General features: G+C 43.5%; 1 protein-coding gene across 1 annotated transcript in view; it reads left to right on the top strand.

The window, feature by feature from the left end:
* CUL4B (cullin 4B) overlaps positions 1-12,137 on the top strand; it is a 938,104-nt gene that overhangs the window by 182,894 nt on the left and 743,073 nt on the right. The gene's annotated exons all lie outside the window — the stretch shown is intronic.

Raw genomic sequence — 12,137 nt, forward strand, 5'->3', positions numbered from 1 at the left:
TAAGACATAGACAATCCTAAAAAATACAACAGCGGGTAGAGCATATTTAAAAAACAGAATTACATAACATGCTCAAAGGAGAAATGTTCTGACAGTTGGCAGGCAAATCGTGTGGGTTGATAATGAGGAAAGGCATATCAAATTAGAGGATGCAAACAAACATCCATAAGCTATACGGCAGTGTAAGGAATGCTGTGAAAAAGAATGGACTATAAAAAGCCTGGGGTGGCAACAACCTAGATTAAAGGCTGGGTAATTCGTGCTAGATGCTTCCCTAAGCTAAGCATCTGCTTAAAATTTGGGCTCTTTTAAATGACAGTAAGTGGAAAGTGCTATAACTTTTTAAAAGATTTTATTGAATTTCCGTACATGTAAAGATACATACATCTCATCACATGTTTAGCAGGGTCATCACCATAGCATTTCGGGCTATCAGAGGGTCTCAAATTGTCGTCCTTGCTGTGGTGTTCTGTTAAGTAAGTAGTAGGTAATAGTGGAGGGAGGTATCCAGCAAAGGGAAATAATTTATCTGGTGTGTATGAAAGCATCCACCTCTAGAGAGGGTAAAAGTGGAATTGTAGCAAACTTGGAGGGGGAGCTCCATATAACAATGCCAAATTAGCATAACATCGAAAAAGGAGTAACGTTTCTGTACGTGGTAGGAGATACCTAAAGTATTCAATATCTTAAACTTCTGTCATAACAATCTAGTTGAAATACAGTAATTCGCATTCAAAATATTCTAGTCAATATATACATTACGCGCAACATTGTAGTTTAGCACATATCGATACTATCGGGTGTACTTACAAAAGACCGGGAGGTCTGAAACAGCAGATGTACAAACTTCTCGATTTCTCAATGGTAAAGTTACGCGCCAAATGTTACGAGTATTCAAAAACTGGATGTCCGGTCACGTGATCGGCAACATAACCAATCAACAGCGGCCTTTAGCATTGACACAGATCACATGATGGGGTATACGAAGGCTTCACGGAAGTGAACGCACTCCGATTCTGATAGAAAGGCACTAATTCTGATAGAATAACAATGAATATTTAGAATAGCGGAAACAAAAAGCACATGAATTAAAATACTAAGTGTAACAAAAGTGCATAGTGATGTATTTCAAGAAATGGCAAAAACGAAGCGAATATAGTAAGAATATATGACATTATGAGCAATGAATGAACCGGACCTGCTGGATATGGACTAAAGTACAATCGTCACACAGGTGACTGAGATAGTTGTATACTTTGTCCAGTAGGTGTTAACCATATGAGGCAATGTTTTGATCTAAGTTGCGGTGGTTGGGAGGCATAAAAGGCCTCTACTCCCTCCCCACGCCCATGTTGTGAAAGGATATGTCCAGTACCTGCATCTTGGGCGAGTTCAACAAGGGCATTTTGCTAATTTAGTATCATGGAGAGGAGGGAGGAAATCTGTTCTAGGCTCAGTGGCTCCAGATCGGGGCTATAGGTAGTCTCCGTAGGCTCTTAGCTTTCTCTCTGTGAAGCTCTATTGCCTCTTATTCAGCCCGTCACCTCACTGCTGCTCTCCATGCTTCACTACTGGAGGGGACATCATTCTTCTATTGCAGTGTTATTGCCTGGTTTGCCATTGCGAGGGCCAAAACCATAAAGCAGGAGGCAGTTTTGTATCTATTCGATCTTTGTAAATCCACATAGCTCCTAACTTTCAATTACTTAATGAGTCGAGCTGTGGTCGCTGAGAGCATTTGGAGGATTACCCGCCAATAGTGTGAGAGGGTTGGGCAGCCGCACAGCGTGTTTGAGGTCGGCTGCTGAGGAGCCGTAATGGGCGCACGTGTCTGGGGCAGCTCGTAATATACAATGAGAACTTGATTGTGAGAGAGAAGCTCTATGAAGGACGTAATCTGTGTCCATTGGAGAAGGCATTACAGGTGATTTTGCTGGGATACTCCAGAATCCACACACACTTTTTATGCAAAGCTCTGCCAAACTCTGCCTCCCAAGTTTCATGTAAGTGCTGTTGGGAGATCAGAGTAGGGGTAATCATTGCTTTTGCGATCCAGGTTATTAGAGTCTGTCTGTTACCTAATGTATACAGGCAATCAAAAAGGAGGTTTGTGGTTGGTTCAGTGGTCTACACCTGCCATTGGCATCGCAGGAGTCAGCAAGTGGAATATAGATGAAAAACTGGCCTGGGTGTAAGTCTTCTGCAGTGTCCACTTTGGAACAGATGGCCTGGAGTATAGAGGCCTGCTCTGTCCATCAATGTAAGTCTCATCTAGAGAGATGGCCAGTTCACTTAAGAAGACTTAACACGGATGCAGGACGCAAGTGAGGAGGAATTTAGGGTTTGCCAGCTGCCCCTAGTCAAGCAGGTCAGCTCTGTTAGTGGACGCATCCCCAGTGCCACCAGCGACACCACCAGGCAAGACACTACAGTTGATTTGCTAAACAATGAAGCAAAACAAATTAGACCACCTAGGACTCCTGAATTCGATGGAAGCTGTAATTTCGCTAGGGCTGCCCTCCACCGGCAGTTGTGCAATATAAGATCCCTAGGAGTTTATCCAAGTTTCTGAGCCTCATTCAACAAGGAATCAGTGGAATATTTGCTAAGTGGTGTAGGAAGCAGGGGTTATACCATGTTTGCCGCAGCTGTGAGGCCCTCGGAATGTGCTATTCCTTATTGATACATGGTTAAATGCGTCCTCTGGTGTGGCCATTGCCGGAGCCATACCAGATGGCTATACTCTTCTACACTCCGATTGGGAAAACAAAAAGGGAGGAGAGGTTGCCATGATTTCAGTCATGCTTTTCCTGTTAAGTGGAGAAATTGGAGTAGTAGGTTGTTGAGGCAGAGGGGTTAGTGTTGTCTAGCAAAATGTGCCATAATTCTTCCTTTTCAGAAGCACCTTTTTCTCATTTAGCAATATATGGGACACATTTTGGTGAGGCACTAGCTACTGCAGTCTCACCATTCCTTCTGCAGTTTCCTAATTTCACAATACTGGGAGATTTCAACGCCTATATAGATTATCCTGCCTGTAAGGTGGCGCGTGGATTGATGTAGTTGGTGACAGATTTAAATCTTCAACAAAAGGTGTGGTCCCACATACTTGTGTCACTGATTTTTCTCCGATTGCTGCAGCCTAAAAACAATCAATCACTAGCATGGTCTGATTACTTCTTGGTGCCCTTTTTGCTGTTTTCCTGCATTTAGAGGTGCCAAGCCAGCAATTCCAGTATATCATGTCATGAAATGCAAGAGCCTAATCTGCCTGAGGTGTGGGCCCCTCTGGGATTTGCTTGAAGGGTAATTCAGACTCTGATGCTTTGAGTTTCAATACATCCTTATTGCAGGCTACTGGAAAATGTGTCCCATTAGAAAGGGGTTAACCTGGTGCTCTGGTTTCCACCTGGGTTGCAGGAGAAAACAGATCACTGTAAACTACTGGAAAGATAATGGGGAAAGCAATATGAAGAGGAAGCTAGGGCAGTGTATAAAGCGTCCCTGAAAGCTTTCTAAAATAGTATCAGACCAGCAGGTGTGATCGGCAGGACCAAACAATGTCTCCAGTCGTTTCTGGGGGATAGAGTGCCTGACGTCCATCTCTTTCTTTTCTCCAGTTGCAAAGAGCTGAAACATGGGGTTCCTCTCCCCATAGGGAGGCTCTGCACTCAGTCCCACTGTATTGAATATTTACGTGGCTGGTTTGGCCAAGGAAGTAGAACTTTGGGGTTTCAATAATATATGCAGAAAACACTAATTGGAAAGAGGTGAAATTGCAAACTACAGAAAAGTTCGATTATCTGGGTGTTAGGTTGGACAAAGCAGGCACCTTGAAGTCACAGTTCCAAAAAAACGAAATGACCCTTCACCACAGTGCTTTCGCATTTAGTAAGAAGTATAAAATAACCACCCCAATATCTGTAACCCCAATAATCAAGGTCTTTAGGTCTAAAGACCAGGCTGCTGCCCTTTATTGGGCAAGAATATGGGGAGCAGAAAGTACTAATGGGAAGATTTTTTTTTTTGATAACTATTTAACCTACCCAGGAGCACACCGTTGGTTCCCATGTTCTATGATACAGAACTAAACCGAATCGGTGATCTAGCTACACTAAGTCCTTTGTTATTCTGGATAAGACTGTGGGCAACACTTGATCCTTCTCTCAATACACATGCTTTGGAAGAAGTAATGAACCACGAGAATTGTAACCTTATCCAATGGTTCTTCCACATTAAAACAAATTTCACCGACGTAGGTTTGAATTTGTACCAGAATAACCCTACATTGGTAAACAGCAACACCCAATTAAGGGTCAAGGAGGCATTTTGGGTAAACAAAACAAATACTATCCAATGCCCTGCAAGGCGGATGTATAGGCAGTTAGTTTTTAACCCTTAAACCAGCTCCAGAACCATACATAAATGTGTATGCACCCTCTCCCCCACCCCCCACGCTTCTACATAAAGGTTTAGGTTGGGCATACTAAAAAGGGAACAAATTCACTAATAAGTGGAAGAAGATAATGGTTATTCCAGTGCACTTTGTAAATATGCAAATGAAGATCGGACTCATCTAATGTTCTTTAGCCAAGCATATGCAAAACCAAGAAGGTCCTGGATTAGATCCCTCTGTAGCACTGTGAATAAGGAATTTTAATGTAGTGCATCCAGTCTTCAGGTCGATAGTAACCTTTCTTTACAAGTATCGGCAGTTACCTGTACTCAGTGTGGGCATTAAGGAAATCTTAGGGTCTTCTACTTTAGTTATTTAATCTATTGTATTGTGCATACGGCCAAAACTTTTAAAGGTTTACTTTTATACACGCAATATTTGATATTTTTATGATCTGTTTACTTTAATTTTACGAAATGTTGTGGGAAGATCTAATTAATGTTGTATTAATGCATTGTATTTTGAAGATTTATTGTATTTTGAAGATTTATTTGTGCGATGTTTTGTGGGTTGTCCCACAATAAACAATGAATTAATGAAGGATTGAATGATTGAGTTGCCTTATGTTGGTCTCTGGAAAATCTTAGTTACTTTTCTTTAGCAGCCATTGCCAATTCAACCTATTGCAATTGTGGCCAATTGACTTTGGGGTACTGCCAGTCCCATCCACAGTGGTAAGAAAATGACCAAGTCTCCTTGTTAAGGTCACAGATTTGGACAGCCTCAGTGGCTTGTTTTAGCATACTGAAATCTCTAAAAACCAGTGCAGAGTTCGAATTATTTCTGTTCGCTCTAGTTACCTCTAGGTTGGATTATGCAAACTCACTTTATCTTGGTCCCTACCTGTTTGGTAAATAAATTACAGTTGGTTCCAAATGCAGTCGCATGGCTGATTCTCACCTGTCCAAGACAAAATTCTGTTTTATGGCAATTTGAAGCAACAACATAGGCTGCCGGTAAATGAGCAAATTAAATTTAAGGCCCTGTTGATTTAAATTTCCAGTGGTTCAGAAAAAGAGATCCATTTGCCTCAGAGGAGGTTTTGTGAGTTTCAGTAGAGAGTCGGTCTCTTGTTTAGTCAGGGACTAACTACTTCAAGTACCTAGAGTCTTTTAGAAGGGGCGGCCATTCTTTCGAGCCATTAACAGCAAAGCTGTGGAATGTGCTTCCAGTTGATTTAAAAATGTTAAAATTGGAAGCACTGTTCAAGAAGAAGTTGAGAGATTCCTTTTTGTAGAAAAGTTGAACCCCCATGAATTAGCTATTGGTTAGCAGAAGATAACTTCTTGTGAAGCAACTGTTCGTGCTATAAAAAAAAGCATTGCAAACAAAACAGGTGATGGACCGAATGTGGATCAATGTCACACATTCATCCCAGTCAAAACATCTGGGCCCAAATCCATCGTTTTTTTGCACTCCACACCACCCTGGGTTAGACAATGGCGATATGCAAATCAGCTCTGACCCTGTGCCCCATGGGAACAGTCCAGTCCGAACTACAAAAGCCATGTCCTTCCCAGAACGGAATCAAGCATCCGAGGACCGGACCGGTTTCGAGGTAACACCTCATCAGCCCGGCTAGCTTGACTCCAGTGGTGTGGAGTGCCTGGGACCCACGTCTGAGCATCCCCAGCGCACTTATGGCGGTATTGCAAACAAAACAGGTGATGGACAGAATGTGGATCAATGTCACACATTCACCCCAGTCCAAAGATCTGGGCCCAAATCCATCGTTTTTTTGCACTCAAAAAACTGACTGGACTACAGTCAGTTTTTTGAGGGTTGACTCAACCCTTCAACTGGATACAGTAAAGGCTTCACCTCTGAATGACAGAACAGCTTCTCATCCTGCCATACAAAGAGAGTCCGAACATCACAAAGTCAAGTTTAAGTCTTTTTTTAACACCTTGACTGCTAAGGCAATTCCCGCTGGGTGCTGAGCTCATATGAATACCATTGTTTCATGACGAGCTCAGCTCGCCATAAGCACACGACCAGTGTACTGCATGACGAGCTGAGCTCGTCACGAGCAGCGAAGGGGTTAATAGAGATATGGTCAAAGACTGAAATATCTGTACAATATTTATTGATGTTAAGAAGTATGACCCAATACACGCTTAGGGGACCAGGTAGCATTCTGGCACATATTTAGACATGGCGCCAAGACAAATAGGATGAAGCCTGATCACACATTCTTCCGTAAAACTGTGTGAACCATTTCAAATCTTTGTTCGAGGCATATGGGCTGCAGATGGTACATTTATGAATAGGTCGCCATCTGGTGTTGGGCTCGGATGATTGCACTTGTTTTTCTCTTGGAGAAGTGTTTTGTCGTCACGAGACCGATGACTCCTCCCTTGGGTGCTAGTGTGCATAAGCATCGGCTCCATCCTTAGATTGTTTTTTTCCGCCATCTGGTTCGGATGAGGATCGAAGCGCTCCGGATCGACTTTGAGAAAAAAGTAATATTTCGGCGTGTATTCCCTTTCCAATTTGGCGGTATTGTTATCGAGCGCGAGTTCATTTCCATTTCGACGCGCTTCGACGTCAACAACAAAATTTCCAACTTCTACGTCGACGAGACCGGGAGGCATATCACGACGTAGTCCATCCCGGAGTCCATGGAAAGGACTCCATTCTAAAGATGTCCAACGTGTGGTGCTAAGTTCCCACACAAGGACCTACACAAGGTGTGTAACCTCTGTTTATCACCTAAACACGAATCCAGGGACTGTGAAGCCTGCGCAGCATTCTCTTCCAAGTTGACGATTAGAAACCGTCGAGCCCGAAGACACGAGGTGTTGAGAATGCAGTCAGAGGCAATCCCGGAGCTGTTTGAGGCCCAGCACCCCGAAGAGGAAGAAGAAGAAGAAGAAGAAGATGAGGGCGAGTCGGGGTCGAAAGTGGACGAGTCTGACGTAGAAGAAATCGACGTTCATCAAACCGTGAGTGACGACGTCCCCTTACCAAAAAACCGACCCCGTTTGGTGTCGACCCCGCCTTCGCGCTCCCGGTCAGACAACCGAAAAAAGTTTCCGACGTCCTGCCTTCGGGCTCTGCAACGAAACTGAAACCGAAACACGGCCTCCCACCATGTCGGATCCGAGAAGCGGTCGACATCGACACCGAAGCTCCATACCAAGGAAGGCTCGCAGTCGAAACATTCCATGTCGAAACCGAAACATGCTTCGACGTCTAAGACTTCCTCGACATCGAAAAAATCGGATTCGAGCAAACTCTCTGTGCCGAAAACACAAACACTGACAGTCGGAAGCAAAAGCACCTTTCGGAACCAAAAATTTCGGTACCGACACGGGAACATCAGACAGATCCAAAACAAAAGACTTTGTTTATCGCTCCACAAACTGGCAAGGTGGTGACAAAACTACCTAAAAAGAGGAAGAATGAACAGTTGGACGACAAAGCTCCTCCTCCTAAAAAGAGAACAATGGGAACAAATACAACTCCTCCCCTTTCTCCACAACCTAAAGACACACCCTCTTCTCCTCTTTCTCACACTCTGCCAGCTATTCCTCCACCTTCTACACCACGACCATCTACACCTCAAACAGATGTAGAAAGTGACACAGGGGAGGGAGAACTACCTAGGGATGACAACACTGTCCCAGAAGACGCAGACCCATGGGAAGATTATAACGCAGGGTCAGATAATGATAATGACCCTGAACTGTATCCCTCAAAACCTTCACCACCTGATGATAATACAGGTTTTGCACAGTTAATTAATAGGGCAGCAAAATACCACAAGGTAGACTTGCATACGGAACCTCAAATAGAGGATTTCCTTTTAGAAACACTACCTGCTGCACAAAGAACATCAGGAACACTACCAATGCTTAAGGGTCTCCTCACTCACACATCAGACCTATTCAAAGACCCTGTGAGGGCTAGGGTATTCAACCCAAGAATTGATAAAAAATATAAGGCAGCCCCAAAGGACCCAATATTTATCAAAGGACAAATACCTCTGGACTCACTAGTAGTCACAAACGCTCGTAAGAGAGCAAACTCATTAACTACAGGAGAAGCTTCTCCTCCTGACAAGGAGTCCAAGTTAATAGATGCCTCTGGCAAAAGAGTAGCATCCCAAGCGGCAAACAGCTGGCGCATAGCTAATACGCAAGCGCTATTTGCACGTTATGATAGAGCTCATTATGACGAGTTAGAAAAACTAATTACTTATCTCCCTAAGGAACATCAAAAAGGGCAGATCAGCTCATACAAGAAGGGAAGATAATATCTAACACTTCCATTAAGTGCACCTTAGACGCAGCAGACACTGCAGCAAGATCCATAAACACCAGTATCATGTTAAGAAGACCTGCATGGCTCAGAGTCTCAGGGTTCAAACAAGAGGTACAAACATCCTTATTAAACCAGCCTTTTGATGAGAAAACACTTTTCGGCTCCGGTGCAGATGAGACGTTAGAAAAGATGAAAAAGGACACAGGAACGGCTAAGTCAATGGGAGCATTGCAACAGCCAACTCAAAGGGGTTCCTTTCGTAGGTCCACCTATAGAGGCGGATCAAACAATACAGGCACAACCCAGCAATCTACCTTTTTTACACCAACATCACCCAGAGGTAATTCTAGAGGCAGTTACAGAGGTAACAACAACAAAGGTAGAGGTCACGGAAATAACAACAACCGCAACTCCCCTACCCCAAAACAGTGACTTCATACAGCTCCCCCCAGACCATATAACACCGGTCAAGGGACGTCTATCACAGTACCTACCTGTCTGGGAAAACATCACATCAGACAGGTGGGTGAGACAAATTATCCAATATGGTTATTGGCTAGAACTCGCAGCTACCCCACCAAACATTCCCCCCAAACAGCGTCCAATGAGTCCAGATCATCTAGCATTGTTAAAGCAGGAAGTACTATCACAGTTACAAAAGCATGCCATCGAGAAGGTTCCACAACATCAACAGGGAACAGGGGTATACTCTCTATACTTCCTAATTCCCATAAAAGACTGGCCTCTAAGGCCAATACTAGACCTCAGACCTCTCAATGCATACATAAATCCGGAACATTTCCACATGGTCACGCTCCAACAAGTACTTCCTTTACTTAAGAAAGGGGACTTTCTATCTACACTGGATCTAAAAGACGCTTACTTTCATATCCCAATTCACAAAGCCCACAGGAAATACCTCAGGTTTGTTGTAGAAGGACAACATTATCAGTTCAAAGTCCTTCCGTTTGGGGTCACAACAGCACCAAGGGTGTTCACAAAATGCCTAACAGTGGTTGCAGCTCACCCAAGAAGACTACAAATACATGTCTTCCCTTACTTGGACGATTGGCTAATAAAGGCCAAATTACAAAAAGAATGTCTTCAAAACACACAAAAAACAATTCAGTTGCTGCACCAGCTAGGGTTTACGGTGAACTACACCAAATCCCACCTGCAACCAAACAGAGTTCAACAATATCTAGGGGCTACTATAGACACAGAAAAAGCCAGAGTATACCCCAATCCAGTCAGGATTCAAACAATGCTCACATTGATTCAAAGATTTCAACCACAACACACACTAACAGCTCGAGTGTTCATGCAGCTATTAGGGATGATGTCCTCTTGCATACTGCTAATATCATATGCCAGACTACGGATGTGTCCGCTGCAAGAATGTCTAGCAACACAGTGGAATCAGGCTCAAGGTCAGATTACAGATCTGGTGTTGGTAGACGACCGCACACATCGCTCTCTGAAGTGGTGGAACACAACAAACATTTCCAAGGGGCGGTCATTCCTAGAACCAATTCCACAAGTATATTAAATGCGGATGCATCGCTCACCGGATGGGGAGCGCATATAGAGAAATATACAGTACAGGGAAGATGGAGTGTACAGCAAAAAAGACTGCACATCAATCATCTAGAACTACTAGCAGTGTTACTAGCAGTGTTTCTAGCATTAAAAGCTTTTCAAATGCAGATTCTCAACAAAGCAGTCCTGATCAGAACAGACATGACAGCAATGTATTATATTCAAAAACAGGGGGGGGGGGGCACTCTCTCCAACTTTCCAGACTAGCGCAGGATATTTGGAGATGGGCCATTCCTCAAAACATCTATCTGTTAGCCGAACACCTACCAGGAGTTCAAAATCAGATAGCAGACATTTTAAGCAGAGAGTCAGAACAAATGCACGAATGGGAACTGCACGACCAAATACTGCAGCCATTCTTCCAAAGATGGGGACAACCAGAGATAGATCTCTTTGCCACTCATCAGAACGCAAAATGCCAAAGCTTCGCATCCAGGTAACCACACCACCTGTCGCAGGGCAATGCATTATGGATAAATTGGTCCAACAAATTTGCATACGCTTTTCCCCCTCTGCCACTAATTTCATTAGTGGTTCGAAAACTGCAACAACATTCAATGACTATGATACTAGTAGCACCCACGTGGGCACGACAGCCGTGGTTCACCACGCTCCTGCAACTCTCACAGGTGCCACATCAAAAGTTAAAAATATTACCCATGCATCTTACACAAAACCATGGAGAAATAATGCACCAAGATCCCAAACAATTGAACCTAGCGATCTGGCTTCTGAGGTCATAGAATTTGGATACTTAAATTTACCTCCAAACTGTATGGAAATCATTAAGCAAGCAAGACGTCCTACCACCAGATCATGCTATGCAGCAAAGTGGAAAAGGTTTGCGGTATACTGTAACAGTAACAGCATCAACCCTCTGGACGCATCCACCAAAAATATTATTTGCTACTTACGACACTTACAGCAATGTAACCTTGCTTAAACCTCCATTAGAGTACATCTTGCAGCTATAGCAGCGTACCTGCAAAACAGGCAACATCTAGAGTGCCAGCAAGAAAAGCTTTCATGGAAGGCCTCAAGAGTCATTCCACCAAGACTACCGCCTTCCCCGGTCTGGAATCTCAACATAGTACTCACCAGACTAATGGGACCACCTTTCAAACCTATGCATAGGTGTGAAATACAATTCCTTACATGGAAGGTGGCCTTTCTTATAGCTATTACCTCCATCAGAAGAGTGAGTGAATTACAGGCCTTCATCATACAAGAACCATTCTTACAGTTACACCAGAATAAAGTGGTTCTTAGAACAAACCCAAAATTCTTGCCTAAAGTAATTTCAGCATTCCACATCAATCAACCAGTGGAACTACCAGTCTTCTTTCCAAAACCACAGACGGTAGCAGAAAGGGCCCTACATACATTAGATGTCAAAAGGGCAATATTGTATTACATAGAAAGAACACAAACTTTCAGAAAAACCAAACAACTATTTGTAGCGTTTTCCCCAACACATAAGGGCAATCCTATCTCTAAAGCAGGCATTGCCAGGTGGATTGTAAAATGTATACAAATATGTTACACAAAGAGGACATTAACTGTTCCTCCTAGAGCTCATTCTACACGTAAACTAGGGGCATCTATGGCATTCTTATGAAACATTCCCCTAGATGACATATGCAAAGCAGCAACTTGGGCTACACTGCATACCTTCACAAAACACTACTGTGTTGATGTGCAGGCAACACAACAGGCTAGAGTGGGCCAGGCTGTACTAAAAACTTTATTTCAAACTGTTGCAACAGACACTGGTGACCACCGCTAGGGAGGTAACTGCTGCATAGTCTATTCATAA

Source organism: Lissotriton vulgaris, chromosome 4_1, assembly GCF_964263255.1.
Source record: "Lissotriton vulgaris chromosome 4_1, aLisVul1.2, whole genome shotgun sequence".
In the NCBI taxonomy this organism is placed as follows: Eukaryota; Metazoa; Chordata; class Amphibia; order Caudata; family Salamandridae; genus Lissotriton; species Lissotriton vulgaris.